Here is an 18,851-nt window from a genome sequence, read left to right on the forward strand (position 1 = left end):
GGAGCTACATTACCTACAGAGGGTGAGTCAGTGAGTAATTTATTAATTTATTGCTATCCTCAGGCTGGTTTCTCCACTGTGTCCCAACAGTCCCAATATATTAGGACTATAATATTGCTTATTTGACTTATTTGATATGGACTGTTGTTCCTCTCAAAATGTTTCTCTACAAATTATTTTTCATTCTGATGATTGTGACTCATGGAATTTCTGGGTCTGGCCTACACAGAGTTTGAAAAACAATATTTAAGGGCCATTTTAAAAGACCTTTCAGTTTACTTAATTTACTTTTGTTTAATTTAAAAGGAAAATATTTGATCTCAAAAATCTCCTCAGCTCACCAGAGGAAGTGCTTCTTTTAGCTGCACTTTTTTTTTACTGTCATTTGCATGGTAAACAAACAAACAGCCAATCAGCATCATCAGTTCACATTTTGTTTTACTGAAATCTAATGAGATTTCACTATAATCTTTCCAATTTCATAGTAATCTTCCTTATACTGAGAAGGGAAATAAGTGACTGTGCCTGCACATACCAGATGCACACTGTCTTGCAAGTCCCAGGACAAGCAGCCTGATTGGCTGCTTAAAGTCTCTTTACAATGAGATAGGGCTACTCATTAAATTTCGAGCTAAAATATCTACCTTTTTTTTGCACAGAGATATTCATGTGATATTTCATAGTGAGCTTTTTACACATATGCTGTGTCAATTTTAAGTGATTTAACATGTGTGTATAATGTCCATTTAACCCCTTCACCCAAATAGACATATATATATGTTGTGTGGTACTTTGGCTATCGTACCGCACAACGTATATATACGTTGGAGCTTAAGGAAGCTCCAGCAGTCTTGGCTGTTAAGTTACAGCTGGAGTTCCTGAGCTCTAGGCATCTGTCTGCATATGGAACCGGACAATCGGTGCTCCAGTTCCATATGAGGGCAGATGCCAGATCGTTACACACAGTGACACTGTCTGTCCGAGAGGCAGGTGGCCCTGCAGTGGAGGGGGGAGGGAGGAAGGAGGGCCCTACACTGCAGAAAATAAAAAATATAGGGAGGGAAGGGGCGCTACACTACAGAAAAAAGGTGGGGTGGAGGTCCCTAACTAGCGAAGTGTGGCACAACAGAAATTTTGTTTTTTCAAATAAAAAAAATTACATAAAATAAAATAGTTTTATAGGTAATGGCAGGCAGCTGCTAATGTCAGACAATATTTAGAGGGGGGAGGGTTAGAGAGCTGTTTTGGAAGGATCAGGGAGGTTGGAGGGTAAGGGGGTATCCTACCCTGCAGAAAAATAAATTGATAAAAAAAGCCTTACATTTTTATATTGGCAGACTTTCTGCCAGTACTTCAAATGGGGTTGACCAGTGTGTGTGTGTGTGTGTGGGGGGGTGGGGGAGCTGTTTGGGAGGGATCAGGGGGTGGTAAGTGTCAGGACGGAGGGTAATCTATACACTAAAGCTAAAATTAACCTTACCAGTTTCCTAATTAATCCCATTTACTGCCAGGAATAATGGAAGTGTGGTGCACAGCTGCAATTAGCGGCCTTCTAATTACCAAAAAGCAATGACAAAGCCATATATGTCTGCTATTTCTGAAAAAAGGGGATCCATCCCAGAAAAGCTTTTACAACCATTTGTGCCATGAATGCACAAGCAGTAGGTAAATAATTTCAGTGACAAACCCAAAGTTTGTGAAAAAAATTAACATTTTTGTTTATTTAATTGCATTTGCCGATTAAATGGTGGGATAAAATATAACAAAATGGGCCTAGATCAATACCTTGGGTTGTCTACTTAAAAATATATATATAGTTTTGACAAGTAACTAAAAAACAAAAAAACAAAAACAAACAATGCTCTATTTCTGTTTAAATGGACTGATAGCAAAAATGCTAAAAATTCTCCGGTATTTTGGGCAAGTTTTTCCTCTGAAAGTCCTGGTAGTGAAGGTGTTAAACTGATAATCGAAACACATAAGGTCAGATAATTCAAGGTATTTATGTCACTGAAACTAAAACTAAAACCTATTAATCATAAAGGGTGTGGTTAAGTTCCAAAGTTTGCTAATGCGAAAGACTTATAGTAAACATTCCACTTCATTACCCACAGCTCTGGTTATTAATAAGTGAGGTTTTTATATTATGGAAATCTCCAACTAACTCAAACAGAACAACAATTTAAGTGGACATGAAAGTCAGCATTAAACTATCACAATTTTAGAGTGTACAATTAATAAAGATTTTAATTCTACTCCTTTGTTAAAAGTTAGTATATGGCAGCAGTGTTTACAACAATGTTTTACAAATAGTAGATATAGTAACAACTATTACTATTCAGCTGCCGATTTGGTTAATTCCGAGAGCGAGCGCTGAAAAAGAAAGAAAGAAAGGCGCTATATAAATGCTAGTTATTATTATTATTATATATGCTCCAGAGCCTATCTAGAAATGCTTTAAACATTAAATACAGTAGAATTGCATAATCAACAAATAAATTTAAAAAAAAGACAAATTTCAAAGTTAGCTCAATTGTCCTTCCCCCTTCATCATGTGACAGCCACAAGCCAATCACAAAAGGCATACACGTATAGTACGGGTATATTCTGGGAATTCTTGCACATGCTCAGTAGAAGCTGGTGCTCAGGAAAGCGTGCATATAAAAAGATAGTGCACATTTTGATAATGGAATTTAATTGGAAAGTTGTTAATATTGTGTGCTCTCTCTGAATCATGAAGTTTAATTTTGAATTTAGTTTCTCTTTAATGGAAAACAAATGAGTTTTATCAAAGGATACAAAGAGATAAAGGCCCATTTGAAAACAGAAGTGAAATGGAACATTTGTTTAAAATTGTACACTTAGTTTAAATCATAAAATTTAATTTTGGGTTCCATGTCCCTTTGATTTTAATTTCATTGATATTATTATTCTTCTTTATAAAGCGCCAACAGATTCTGCAGCGCTGTCCATGGGTAACAAAGATAAAAGGACAGTACAATATGAGACACCAGACAACATTTAACAAACAAATACAAGGGGAATTGGGAGCCCTGTTCCCGTGGGAATTTACAATCTAAATGAGTAGGAGGGTGAGAAACAGGAGGTGGGGACTGCAAAGGTGGGAATGTTAGTGTGGAGTTAGATGAGGGCAACTATTAGGCAAGTGGAATTCATTATTTACTGATTTGGTGATAGGCTTCAATATCAGGATTTGAGGAAAGAAACGTGGTGGGTGAAAAATCAGTCCAGTAGGAGGTGACAGGTTTTCATATGATGACTAACACTAACAAAAACAGTGAAGACGACTCAAATGTAAATCCAGTGTAGACTGCCACAACCCCTGGTGAACGGATGTTAGTGTCAAGCGACAGTGAGGATACCTCAATCCCCCTATCAGGCAGTGGGTTTAGAAAACAGACCTTCCAGTTACAAAACTAAATACTGGCAAACTACACAGCAAATGTGAAAAGTGTAACACAGTTCTCCAGTCACGGTTATGCACATACCTTACATATGGCTATGAGTAAGGCTTAGGCCGAAACGCGTAAGCCGTTTGTTCTAGTGCTCTAGCACTCACCCTTTTTTCCACTTTGCTCTGCTTTTTTTACCCGGGGGTATTCACTCCCTACTTTGCGTTATGTACCTGTATTCTGGATCTGTCCAATAAATTGTTTTACTTGCTTCTACTCGAGTGCTTCTCACATCCTTTCATGCTCCATTGGTGATAGGCTTCCCTGAACAAGAAGGTCTTTAGGGAGCATTTAAAGGAGCAGAGGTTGGGGGAAAGTAGGACAGCTTGAGGAAGTGCGTTCCAGAAGGTTGGTGCCGCTCAAGAGAAGTCCTGTAGTCTAGCATGGGAGGAGATGATGGTAGAAGAGGCAAGGAGTAGATCATTGTCGGATCTTAGGGGACAAGCTGGAGTATATTTGTTGATGAGTGAGGACACAGTGGGGAGCAAGTGAAGGGACTCACAGAGGGATGCAGCAGATACAGAGTGTCGGGAGAAGTGGATTAGCCTAGCAGAGGCATTTAGGATGGATTGAAGGGGGAGAGGCAGGAGAGAGGAAGGACAGTTAGTAGGTTGTTACAGTAGTCAAGCCGGGAAATTACTAGGGAATGGATTAGCTGTTTAGTAGTTTCAGCACTCAGAAAAGGACGAATTTTGGAGATATTGCGTAGGTGGTTGCTACAGGATGAAGAGAGCGATTGGACGTGTGGTATGTTGGACAGATTGGAGTCAAGTGTAACTCCTAGGCAGCGGACTTGGGGTGATGGGGAGATAGTGGTGTCACCAACAGTGATAATAAAGTTAGAAACTGGAGTAGAATTAGACTAGGGGATTAGAAGAAGCTCAGTCTTGGACATGTTAATTTTTAGCTGGTGAGAACAGAAGGAGAGAGTGCAGGGGTGGATAGGTAGATCTGAGTATCATCAGCATAGAGGTGATAGTTGAAGCTATAGCTGCTGATAAGTTTACCCTGTGAGGAAGTATATATAGAGAAGAGTAGAGGGCCTAGAACAGAGCCTTGAGGTACTCCAACAGACAGAGGCAATGGAGAGGAGGAGTCGCCAGCAAATGAGACAGAAAAGGACCTATTAGAGAGATAAGAGTGGATCCAGGAGAGGGCAATGTCACAGAAGCCAAGGGAGCGGAGAGTCTGTAGGAGGAGGGGATGGTCAACAGTGTCAAAGGCAGCAGACAGGACAAGTAATATAAGTATAGAATAGTGGCCATTGTTTTTAGCAGAGAGAAGATCGTTAGTAACCTTGGTGAGGGCAGTCTCAGTTGAGTGTTGGGGACGGAAGCAAGATTGCAGGGGGTCAAGCAATGAGTTGGAGGATAGGAAGTGGGTTAGGCGATTGAAAACTAGTTTTTCCAGGACTTATGAAGCTAATGGAAGCAGTGATATGGAGCGGTAGTTTGCAGGAGAGTTGGGGTCGAGGGAGGTTTTTTTGAGGATGGGGGTGTCCTTTGCATGTTTGAAGGATGATGGAAATGAACCAGTAATAAGGGATCGGTTGAATATGTGAGTAAGAGCTGGGGTGAGGATAGAAGACAGAGAAGGTATTAGATATGAAGGGATAGGGTCAGGTGGGCAGGTAGTGAGGTGTAAGGAAGATATTAGAGAACTCACTTCATTCTCAGTGGTTGGGGGGAAGGTACTGAGAGTGGTGGAGGGGGTTACCGGGGGTGGAGATGGAAGGTTGCAGTCTTGTGGTGGGATGTTACTTCGGATGGTAAGTGTTTTGTTGAAAAAGTAGTCTGCCAAGTCTTGAGCACTAAAGGCAGATGAAGGGGGTGGTGCAGGTGGATAGAGGAGAGTGCTGAAAATGGAGAAGGGACGTTTAGGGTTTGAGGAGTGAGAAGATATGAGAAAAGAGAAGTAGTTTTGCATGGCTAAGTGAAGGGCAGAGGAGTAAGATATGCAACAAATGGTCAAGAAAAAGTCCCATAATAATATAAGATGAGGTATAAACACTGTTAAAGGGACAATGAAATGTGTTTCCCCTTAATATGTTTCCAATTACTTGTTATTCCAGCAGCAGTGTATAAAATTAATGATAAATTGTTTCTTTAGATTTATTTTTACATATAAATAGCAGTTTTTTGTTCTTTGATACCATAAACCATTAAAATCATAACAGAATTGTTCACCAAAAATCATATTGTATCAAAACCGTAACATTTGTATATAAATTACACAGGAATAAATCATATTAAATATGCACAGCATAAATCATAATTTAAGTATGATGGATATGCAAAAAAAACCATAGAAATTCATACTTAAAGTTATAAGTACAAAATAACTAACAACAGTAACTGTTGTTTTATGGTAAAAGCGGCTGAACATGGGCGTGTATTAAATTGTCTTTTAAATCCAAGCGTAATTAGCTAAACATTTTCGCCTGGAGATCTCACTCTTTATTCTCGCAAACTAAAATTTTATATTTTAATTTTGTTGTGACAAAATATGCAAAATACTTAATATCCTAATAAAATACAGATGCATACAAAGATAGAAGCGGTTCTAAGTTGCTATAAGCAGAAAGCAATGTGATTTGTTTTTGTTGCAGGATTTCTTTTTTAAAGTGCGTCCCCTGCTCACTGCTAACTTCTCTTTACCCAGCTAAGTTTCCCTTTGCAGCGAGCTTCATTACTTTCTATAGGTCACACTTGCAGGAACTGCCCATTTGAAAATAATTCCACAAGCGCAGCCCCTGCGAAAGTCAGCGTTAAAAACCACATCTGATTCGACGAAGTTTAGATAATTTGTTCCTTAGGGAGAAAAATTTAAAATTAACATAGGCCGTTAGCAGGGGGTGTCAACCAACCTGATCGTATTCGATCGTGTTGATTTCTGTCCGCCGCCTCAGAGCAGGCGGTCAGGTTATGGAGCAGCGGTCTTTAGAAACACGGGGAATCAAGCTCCATACGGAGCTTGATAAATATGCCCCTTGGAGTGTAATCTCTTTTGCTGGCTATGTTTACATAGCTTTTATAAAGCGTATACCGAACTATTGAAACTTTCCTTATAGGTAGAGATACCACAGGTAAAAGCAGCTATTTCAAATGAAAAAATAAAGTTTAAGGATCTATTTGAAAACACTTTAATACACTCAAGCAGTTAAAATGGATAACTGGGAAACATTAAGGGCTAGATTACAAGTGGAGCAGTAGCTTGCGCTCCCGCTTGTGCTTTAACTCTGCTCGACTTCGGCTTTTTGCATTGCGTCGGGTACAGCACGTATTACAAGTTGAAAGTAAAAAGTTTTTGCTTGTGTGCTAACCTGACACACAAAAAAAGCTGAAGTTAGAATATTGCGACCGTGTTAACGTATTCTCCTTTAGAATTCATCGGTGTATATTGTACCAAACTACCATCAGATATAGTGCTCTAATGCACTTATATATATATATATATATATATATATATAAATGTACATATGTATTTATGTGTTTATATGTGTATATATGTCTGTAAATACATACAGGGGGATATTTATTAAGCAGTCAACCGCAAATAAGCTGGAATTCCGCAGCGTAATTGTGGCGAGCTTGAGTCGACCTAGTTATCAAAGCCTACAGACCGGCAAAATTTGAAATTAGTGATGTAACATATGATCCGCCGGTCTCAATCCGACACAGATAGATGCTTACATCATTACAGATATTCCGAATACACATTCGGCACTATCTGACACTTTTTCAAAGTTATCAAATAGTTAACCAGTACGCTTGCGGCTATTGCAGCCCAGCGTACCTGGTTTTCAATCCGCCACCGCGGAGGCCGCGGATGCCATAGGAATCAATGGGAGTCTGAAAGCAGCGAAAGCTTATGTTTGATGCTGCCAGATATCCCATTGATTTACATAGTAGAAAACCAGGTACGTTTACACCTAACACCTAAACATAAGCTTAGAGTCTAAACACCCCTAATCTGCCGCCCCCGACATCGCTGCAACCTAAATAAAGTTATTAACCCCTATCCCGCCGTTCCGGGACCCCACTGCCACTAAATAAATGTATTAACCCTAAACCCCTGGCCTCCCACATCACTACCATTAACTAAACCTATTAACCCCTAAACCGCCAGCCCCCCACATCGCCATAAACTAAATTAAGCTATTAACCCCTAAACCTAAAAATCCCCTAAAATAAAAAAACCTAGCCTACAATAAACAACCAATGGCTCTCTTTAAGGTCCTTTAAAGAATATTAGAAAAGCAAATTGTGTCATGAGAGCTGTTTTTGTCAATGCAGGGTGCAAGATGTTAAAGAGAGGCAACTATATTACAATATAAACCTATTTGCGTGGTTTCTCTCTGTTGGGAGATCTTTGGGGTCTAAAGACGATATACAATAGTTCACACTAAAGTTTCTGGGGGCCGATTAATCAGGGGCCGAATGGCCCCTGATGCCCTTGTTTCCGTGTGAGCCTTCAGGCTTGCCAGAAACAGCAGTTATGAAGCAGCGGTCTTAAGACCGCTGCTCTATAACTGGTACGCCGCTTCTGAGGCTGTGGTCTGCAATCCTATATGATGGGGTTGATTGACACCCCCCGCTTGTGCAATGTTAAATGCAGACAGCGTATGCTGTCGGCATTCAGCAATGTCTGTCGGACATGGTATGCTACAGCGGATCATGTCGGACAGACAATGATAAATCGGCCCCTTAGTTTCCTTTGTCGCTTTTCTTCTTTCATAACATTTTCTATTCCAAAAGCAGACTCTTACAATTAAGAAGGCATATATATATTTATGTTATAATAAAACATGTAAAAACATACAAACCATAGTTGAAAAATGACATGCTCTAATTTGTTAGCACATTTAAGGACAAGCGACTCTACACCTCTATGTTTTTAACCCCAGCAAGGGCATTAAACACAGAGAACTATCCCTTGGAACCTGCAGAGCACTGCTGATCCCGAGTGGAAACTGCTGCTGACCCAATCAGCAGTGCTAGTCACAATACCCAACTGTGTAACAAGCATTGCTGATTGGCTCAGCGGCAGATTCTGTTTAGGACCAGCATTCCCCTGAAGAGTGGTACTTCTATTATGTGTTTAATTTATTTGCAGGGGTCACACCAGGCATCCTCAAACTTGGCCCTCCAGATGTTTTGGAACTACATTTCCCATGATGCTCACCCAGCTGGTGGGCCAAGTTTGAGAATGTCTGGTTTAAACACATATAATTAAAGGGTCACTAGTTGTAAAATGACATGCTCTAAGGAATTAGAGTGTTTAATTTTTTGACTTTAATGGCTCTTTAAATGAACGTCAAGAGAAGCATTAATCTGTATTTAGAGGTGTGTGTGAAAAGTAAATGAGCGTTGTGCTGTCACAACCTCACTATGAAAAGAGCAACCAACTGTGTTGTGCATAAATGTTTTGCTTTTACATAAATCCCTGCAAAATGTTGCACAATATATCCTTTGTCAGATACACAGCGTTTGGAACAAATAGTAGTATTTGAGAGCAATGTGTTGAATAACAATGACTAACATCAAGAAGCTGCAGATACATGGACTTGTAATGTTATTGGTAGTTCTCTTTATGGTTAAGTGTACAATTATCACATACAGATTGTAAAATAAAATGAATAATACAATAACAATAAAATAAAAATGATGTGTATTAAAAACAAATTTGTAATTGACGTTCATTATTTATGTTGTCCCTTTTTCATGTTGTTAAAACAGTCGTTTTCACAAGCCTAATGCTTCTACATATCCCTACATAATTTGCAGTTTGCTATCTTATCTTTTCTATAGACGCTAAACAATTTTGTTAACACAATAACAGTGGCAAGCTCTATATTCAACCTCCAAATAAGGAAACTAATGAGCGGAGTTTGACAACGGAAAAATAATTGTAGAAAATAAGGCGTTAAGATATATTTTAATATAGTTTAGATTCTGTTGACATGTAAATCTATTAAGACTTAAGAAAAAGTGTAATTACAAGGTACTTGAAGCATTTGTCTGCACTCTTTATGTAACAGCCCAATAATCAAATTCTTGTAAAGAGAAACTGAAACCATTAAGCTTTTGTAATAGAATAAACTAGCTTCTTAGTGAATCACCACTCTTTTATGTAAGTCTGTGTGTAACAGTAGGACCTTGCTTTTTAGAAATGGACTTGCAACATACATAGGACTAGATTACGAGTTGCGTGCTAACTGTGGCACCGGGTTAATTGCGGCTTGAGCGCAATGAAATTTAACGAGCGGCGGGATAGTGCGACTTCAGAGTTCTAGTTAACTGTTATGCTTGAATAAAAAGTGTCACAAAAGACACACAAAGACATTTTAAAAGTACAGTACTCATAAAAACACCATTTAATAAAAAATCTTAAAAAGAATGCAATGAAACGTTATAAGGGCTCAGGTGTTAGAAAAAAAAGACATGCAAAGGGTTTTAACATAGAGATACATACATACAGTATACATGTCGAAATATGTAAATGTGTATATATATAATATACAAATATATATATATATATGTGTGTACATATGTATTTATATGTGAATATATGTATTACAGACATATATACACATATAAACACATAAATATATATGTATACCTATATAGACATATATATAAGTGCACTGAAGCCCTTGCAGTCAAGTAGATGAAAACATGTAAAATTATAATTATGCAATATTTATATTTAATAAAGTGTTTAACTGACTACTGTTACTCACATTCCAATGTTCTTCACATTGATAAATATGTTGTAAGTATTTATAAATAGATATTCCTATATATCTATCTATCTATCTATCTATCTATCTATATATATATGTATATATAGATATATATCTATTTGTATATATCTACATCTACAGTATATGTAATCACATTATACACACACACACACACACACACACACACATATATATATATATATATATATATATATATATATACAGTCTATAATTATATATATATATATATATATATATATATATAGGTATTGATATATATTGTACCAAAAGGCCATCAGATATATGCAGAAATATATATTTATGAATAAATAGAACAAATACTGCTATGTGAAGAACATTGGTATGTGAAATATTTATATTTTCATGTTGTATTAGTGCTCTTGAGAAAACGCAATCAAGTTTGCACGTGAGTGGGGAATATGTTAACACGGTTACGATATTCTAACTTCAGCTTCTTTGTGCACATCGGGTTAGCGCGTGAGCAAAAACGTTTTACTTTCAAATTGTAATACACGTGGTACCCCACATGCGCACAAAAGCTTACTTATAGCTGAGATCGTGCGAGCGGGAGAGATAAATAGCGCTGCATTTGTAATCTGTATTTTAGTACATTGCTAAATTTTTGTGTATTCTTTTATTATATTTTCTTTATTATTATTATTATTATTAATATTAATAATAATAATATAAAAAACAGCAACAATTCCTATTTCAACAATGAGTCTTGTTGAACTCCCTAGTGTTTCTTAAAAATGGAAACTGGAACAGGATTTCCCCAAAAGGTAATAAACCATTTTTAAAAAAAAAAAACCCAAAACAAACAAACCCCAGAATAAAATGTAATTTTTTTTTCTTTACACAGTAAAGGAGTGCTATCTAGTGGTCATTATAGGAAATGCATGCTTATCAATTGCACAGTCGGTTATACACTTGCATGCAGTTTTACACTTAAATGCCGATACTCTGTATGGGAAAACCAGATGGATCTAGTACTATAACACATTTGGAAAACAACAAAAACACTAGTGAAAATGTACAAACATTTTCTTATTGAAATGATGGCATAAAACAATTTTAAAGCTCCTTGTGTATTTCTACAATGTATTTCATATTCTGCATTTTTGTTGCTTGCATTTGGACCTACTACAACAGGTCTATAATTTAGGTAGATTTTAACAACATGAATTTAGGACATATACAAATTTTAGGGTTTGCAACTGTTTTCCATGATAATACAAAGCAACCTGTTAAAAGCAAGGGTGGAGGGTGGAGTTTATATTTTCTGTTTATTGTAACAACTATTGTGAGCATTAATAATGTGTGTGTGTATACTTACAAACCTTTTAAGTAAGTTAGATATATGTATTTCACATTTTAATTTCCATTACTTTAATAAATCTGTAGTTTTCAATTGAAATTGTATTTCATTCTTTTGGGTGTGGATTGAGAGTAATATTAGGAAGAGATAATACAGTATAAGGAAGCTAACTTTAAACTAGGAAATCCAGTGGGAGAGAAGAGCTTTCAGAAAAAGAAGAAGGGGCTCTAGTAGAACCCTATGTGAAGAAAATGTTGTAAGTGAAGGGACATACCCTGCATTCTTGTGGGAGAAACTGTCTGTTGGAGAAAATCTGGAAAGAATAAAGTGTGGGGAGACCCTCTATGTGTGTGAAAGTAAAGAAAGGGCCAAGCTGCCCAGGTCAATAATATTGTAAGTGAAACAAGCTCCTGCTTCGATGGCCATAAGGGTAAAACCTTCTACCTCTTACCTGCTATGTGATACATTACACTTAACCCAATAACCCAATAAACACACGGACACCAGTTATGGGAGAAAAAACCCCTTCCCCGTCCGGGGATAGGGGTCGCATTTATTAAACAATAACTTAATACTTAAATAACTTAATAACAATAACTTATCATTGGCCGGCAAGAAACATCCCTGTCCTACAACTCCTAAGAAAGGGGTGAGACCGCCCTAAAGGAATGGGGGCGTTCCCCATTCCGACAGCCTGGAGGGCTTTTTAGGAGGGATCGTGCGGCTGTCGTTGAATGTGCTCGCCTGTCCCCCTCCTCTTTTCACCCCGCCAGGCTGTCCCTACTGGATATTTGTCACACCCCTGCTGCCGCCGCAACAGAAACATGACGCCATGTTCCTACTCAACTAGAGTTGAGGGACCCCCGAACTCCTAAGACAACGCTTCCTCGGCCAAAAGACTGTTATTTCCGAAGGGGGGTCCCTAGAACAGAATTAAAGCACTTTGGGCTTACTAAGGTCCGAGTGATTATTCAGCCCCCAGCCAAAGTGATACTATTCAAAAAATATATAGAGAAAGAAAATAAGGATAAGTAATCCTTATGCAAAGATAGGGAATTCAGCACTCTCCACTACACATTAGGAAAGAGATATATATCTATATAAATACATTTCTAAATATATATATAGAGCTGAGTGTGGAGCCTGCTAGGTACAAAGAATAGAAACTTGACAACTTGCATGTGTTCAAAGCGCCAATAGTTTATTATTTACAGAAAGCAAAAAAATATATATAAAAACTTCTAATAAGAGCTTAATATCTAAGAGAGACGTCTCATGGGAAAATTAGTCATTAATATAAGCATGACTTATAAAGCGGCTTAATATAATGGTGAACCTACAACACCTCTATCAGAGGACAACCCCAAAATTGTATGTTGTATAAGGGTTATGTTGTCATAATAATATACTAAGGATCTATGTAGTTCCCTTAAACATGAAGCCAATAAAACCACAGATAAGTGATAATGCGAAAAGTGACATGCAGGAAAATAATGGTTGTCAAACAGGCTACAATAACATATGCAGCAAACCACTATACCAAATCTTAAACACAACACCAAAATCAGAGGACAGTCCCAAATAAAAGGGTTAACACTGTCATGATATAAACATAGGATCTATGTGTTTAGAGATAGGTATTGCGCAGCAAATTTAAACAGAGTAATACATATGGTTATGAATCAACAGTATGAGAAAAAGAAAACTGACAATCAGTCCTTCCAGACTGGCTGTGAGGAATTCAATCCAGACAACCACTTTTTTTTGCGGGAGGAAATAAGAGATGTAGATTTCCACTGCCTGTATGAAATACAATATATCCGTGCACTCACAGTCTTTCAATATGAGCAAATGCTGGATCCTTATAAAGCTGCTACAATACGGTGAGTTTTGAAGTTGAAAGCAAACGTTCAGTCACTTTAAGCACTCCTTGGTTTCAGAAGCAAAGATAAATCCCACAGGTAGGCGTCTCATCAGAGAGATCAGCTGCTGCAACTGCCTACGCGTGTTTCATCCCCTTGACTGACAGGGACTTCCTCAGGGCTGACGTCATAGTCCTAAACTCTGCCTTTTATAGGCCATATTGGATCACGCCTCCAGGAAATAATGAAAATGTGAATGCAGCAATGAAACAATAATTAATTATCAAGTATGTATACAGGATTCCTTTGTAACATAAACTCAATAATAAAAAGACAAAAAACAAGGCGCTTTTAAACACATGCAAACTATTATCTAAGTAATACAATGAATTGTGTAAGTAATATAACAGGGGGCGCAACAAAAGATGAGAGTAATTCACGGACACAAAGGACACAAAACGGGGCAAAATTATTGAGCAAAAATTATAGACGAAATTGGGCCAAATTACAATTGTGTACTTAGAGCAAGTGGAAGAGGACAATATTTAGCAAAGATCATAAATATAAATAAATTTGTTTATAAAGACCGCAGTGGGATCGAACCTTAAACCTCAAGACTAAAATAACTGAAAGGTACTAGCTACACTAGGCTTAACCCACTCATCTATACTGGGGAAACCTCATACAGTAGAAGTCTAAAGCCAATAACTCTAGAGACCCTAATGCCAATTCAATCAGGCACATTCATTCGCAGGCAAATCCCAGAGATTTGAGTAATTTAAAAAAAATTATATTAAGTACATATCCCAAATAATGGGAAAATCGATGAAACAAAACAAGTTCCATCAAGAAACCTTTTCATTGTTGAAGAGGAGGTTCGAACCTGGAGCCTAAAACAATCTAACTGTTTAGCTAAATTGAAAATGTCCTAGTCCACTAGCCAACAATGGCAGAAGATCGGACCTTATTAAAAAGTAAAATACATAATCTGTGACCTGGAAGTTGCACCACAGTCCCAGAAATTTTTACACTCGATAATTTTACTTACTAGGAGATTACTCCTGCAATATTGGGCCGATAGTAAATCCCCTCCTTTTACAAAATTGATACAAGCAATACATAGTCAAGCTCTTCTGGAGCAGGCGGATGTGCAGGGAGATCTCGACAAAAGAATAAAAGCTTTCATACATAAATGGGAACCATATTTGATGTATGTTCCCCTGCGCATCAGAAAAAGGATACTATACCCCTTTCGGAATTCATTGTTTATGCTAGAGGAAAATTTGAATGGCAGATGGTGCCCCTCGCCTTCCTAACTATCCTCCCCTCGATCTCATACATTTTGAATAGACACATCTCCCATTGAATGAGATAGGGTGCCAGGGTCCCACTAAAGCTCCCCCTTCCCTCCCCCCCCCATGAGTGGAGATGCCCCGCTGTGATGTATGAGGTATGTATGTTATGGTTATTGTTTTATGTTATTATGTTTTGTTATGTTTCAAAAAATAGAAAAATGGAACCGGATTTACTTCCTGCTGTGGAATTACCTCACTTGAAGGGACCTTCCCTATCCTTTTGGATGGGGAGAATGTTGTTACCTTTCACAAATGTATCAAACAAATGTAAAAATGTAATTTCTGTTAACTGAAACTCCCATGTGGGAAGGGATCTGGAATATAAATAAAGTTTAAAAAAAAAATAAATACATAATCCATTTAGGGATTTGGGATCTATCGGAAGTTTTTGGTACCCACAATGAAATTGTGGAGAGATCTGTCCAGTTGTGGCTTCGTTATGTGGACGATGTCTTCATGATATGGAAAGGAGATTTAATGAATTTGGAATCTTTTGTTAAAACCCTTAATAACAATCATTATCTTTTTGACTTATGAGGCTGATTCTCATAAATTATCTTTCCTTGATATCCTGATTAACAAGCAAGGTAGATACCTTCATACTGAAATCTACCGTAAACCCACTGCTACAAATAGCTTACTTTTAGCCCAAAGCAATCATTGTCACTCTTTGAAGAAAGGAATTCCATATGGACAGTTTTTACATTTACGCAGAAACTGTTCCACGAACTCAAGTTTTGACTATCATTCTACTAAGATGAAAGAAAGATTTCTTGCTCGTGGTTATTCTAAAAAATTGGTTAAGAGCTCACTAAGTAGAGTGAAAAAGCTCAAAAGAGAAGACATTTTATTCTCTAAGGGTGAAAAAACGGTTGAACAAACCCATTTCAGATTTATTACACAATATAACTCCCATTGGGATAAAATTCGTTTTATCTTAACAAAGAATTGGCATTTTTTACTTGCGGATAAAAAACTGGCCGGTAAAGTGGGGGACCATCCTCTGCTAACAGCCAGAAAAGCCATGAGTCTAAAAGACTGTTTGGTTAAAAGTCACTTTGTTAAAACTCCAAAACAGAATTGGCTTACTATGCGCCAATCCCATAAGGGTAGTTTTCCTTGTGGTAAATGTGTCTCTTGTAGCTATATTACTAGGACTGAAACTTTTTCTACTGGTGGTAAAGTTTACCGTATAAATCACCCGATTAATTGTCAAACTTTTGGAGTTGTCTATCTTTTATCTTGTCCTTGCCCTATGGTTTACGTAGGTAAGACAAAACGCCAGTTCCTTGACAGAGTAAGAGAACATCGGGATGATGTTAAAAACAATAAAGAAACTAGCAGTGTTGCACTTCATTTTCAGATATGTCATAATTCTAATTTTGAATTACTGAAGTTTATTGGGATTGACATTGGATTGATACATAAAAGAGGAGGAGACCAAGACAAATGTCTCCTCCAAAAAGAAACTGGTTGGATATACCGTTTACATACATGTGCACCTTTTGGGTTAAACGAAAAACTTGAATTTGCTTCTTTTTTGTAATACCCTTGATTTGGTATTACCAATATTTCTCTCTAAAGTTTTTCTGTCTGGTTAGTTTTTTGATGAGTTTTGGACAAATATAATCTATTTGTATACAAATTATCTCTTTTTTATGTATTTTACTTTTTAATAAGGTCTCATCTTCTGCCATTGTGGGCTAGTGGACTAGGACATTTTCAATTTAGCTAAACAGTTAGATTGTTTTAGGCTCCAGGTTCGAACCTCCTCTTCAACAATGAAAAGGTTTCTTTATGGAACTTGTTTTGTTTCATCGATTTTCCCATTATTTGGGATATGTACTTAATATATATTTTTTTAAATTACTCAAATCTCTGGGATTTGCCTGCGAATGAATGTGCCTGATTGAATTGGCATTAGGGTCTCTAGAGTTATTGGCTTTAGACTTCTACTGTATGAGGTTTCCCCAGTATAGATGAGTGGGTTAAGCCTAGTGTAGCTAGTACCTTTCAGTTATTTTAGTCTTGAGGTTTAAGGTTCGATCCCACTGCGGTCTTTATAAACAAATTTATTTATATTTATGATCTTTGCTAAATATTGTCCTCTTCCACTTGCTCTAAGTACACAATTGTAATTTGGCCCAATTTCGTCTATAATTTTTGCTCAATAATTTTGCCCCGTTTTGTGTCCTTTGTGTCCGTGAATTACTCTCATCTTTTGTTGCGCCCCCTGTTATATTACTTACACAATTCATTGTATTACTTAGATAATAGTTTGCATGTGTTTAAAAGCGCCTTGTTTTTTGTCTTTTTATTATTGAGTTTATGTTACAAAGGAATCCTGTATACATACTTGATAATTAATTATTATTTCATTGTTGCATTCACATTTTCATTATTTCCTGGAGGCGTGATCCAATATGGCCTATAAAAGGCAGAGTTTAGGACTATGACGTCAGCCCTGAGGAAGTCCCTGTCAGTCAAGGGGATGAAACACGCGTAGGCAGTTGCAGCAGCTTATCTCTCTGATGAGACGCCTACATGTGGGATTTATCTTTGCTTCTGAAACCAAGGAGTGCTTAAAGTGACTGAACGTTTGCTTTCAACTTCAAAACTCACCGTATTGTAGCAGCTTTATAAGGATCCAGCATTTGCTCATATTGAAAGACTGTGAGTGCACGGATATATTGTATTTCATACAGGCAGTGGAAATCTACATCTCTTTTTTCCTCCCGCTAAAACAAGTGGTTGCCTGGATTGAATTCCTCACAGCTGGTTTGGAAGGACTGATTGTCAGTTTTCTTTTTCTCATACTGTTGATTCATAACCATATGTATTACTCTGTTTAAATTTGCTGCACAATACCTATCTCTAAACACATAGATCCTATGTTTATATCATGACAGTGTTAACCCTTTTATTTGGGACTGTCCTCTGATTTTGGTGTTGTGTTTAAGATTTGATATAGTGGTTTGCTGCATATGTTATTGTAGCCTGTTTGACAACCATTATTTTCCTGCATGTCACTTTGCGCATTATCACTTATCTGTGGTTTTATTGGCTTCATGTTTAAGTGAACTACATAGATCCTCAGTATATTATTATGACAACATAACCCTTATATAACATACAATTTTGGGGTTGTCCTCTGATAGAGGTATTGTAGGTTCACCATTATATTAAGCCGCTTTATAAGTCATGCTTATATTAATGACTAATTTTCCCATGAGACGTCTCTCTTAGATATCAAGCTCTTATTAGAAGTTTTTATATATATTTTTTTGCTTTCTGTAAATAATAAACTATTGGCGCTTTGAACACATGCAAGTTGTCAAGGTTCTATTCTTTGTACCTAGCAGGCTCCACACTCAGCTCTATATATATATTTAGAAATGTATTTATATAGATATATATCTCTTTCCTAATGTGCAGTGGAGAGTGCTGAATTCCCTATCTTTGCATAAGGATTACTTATCCTTATTTTCTTTCTCTATATATTTTTTGACTATAATTTTATAGGGTCTGCACCCCTGTTATAATTTATACACATATCCAAATTCATTTTTTAACAGCTCCCTTGTCCCTATTTCTCAAAGTGATACTATTGCCAGCATCTTCTCAGATCACTGTCAGCTGGAACACACCAACCATAACTGGATCCGAACATCTTTAACTTGGGAGGGAAGGGAGGGAAGACAAGAAACAGGTTAGTGACCCTACTTCATGCCTGCAGACCCTAATATAGGCTCTGCAACATCTCCCTCTAGCTGTCAGACCAGCTAAGACACCTAGGAACTAATACACCTAGCAATTAAGTCAAAAGTTAACCCTTAAGTTGCTGCACGCTTAATCAGCTCTCCACTATCCTAAGGGTAAAACTTTCTACCTCTTACCTGCTATGTGATACAATACACTTAACCCAATAACCCAATAAACACACGGACACCAGTTATGGGAGAAAAAAACCCTTCCCCGTCCGGGGATAGGGGTCGCATTTATTAAACAATAACTTAATGCTTAAATAACTTAATAACAATAACTTATCATTGGCCGGCAAGAAACATCCCTGTCCTA

This window comes from Bombina bombina, chromosome 2 (genome assembly GCF_027579735.1).
Source record: "Bombina bombina isolate aBomBom1 chromosome 2, aBomBom1.pri, whole genome shotgun sequence".
NCBI classification, from domain to species: Eukaryota; Metazoa; Chordata; class Amphibia; order Anura; family Bombinatoridae; genus Bombina; species Bombina bombina.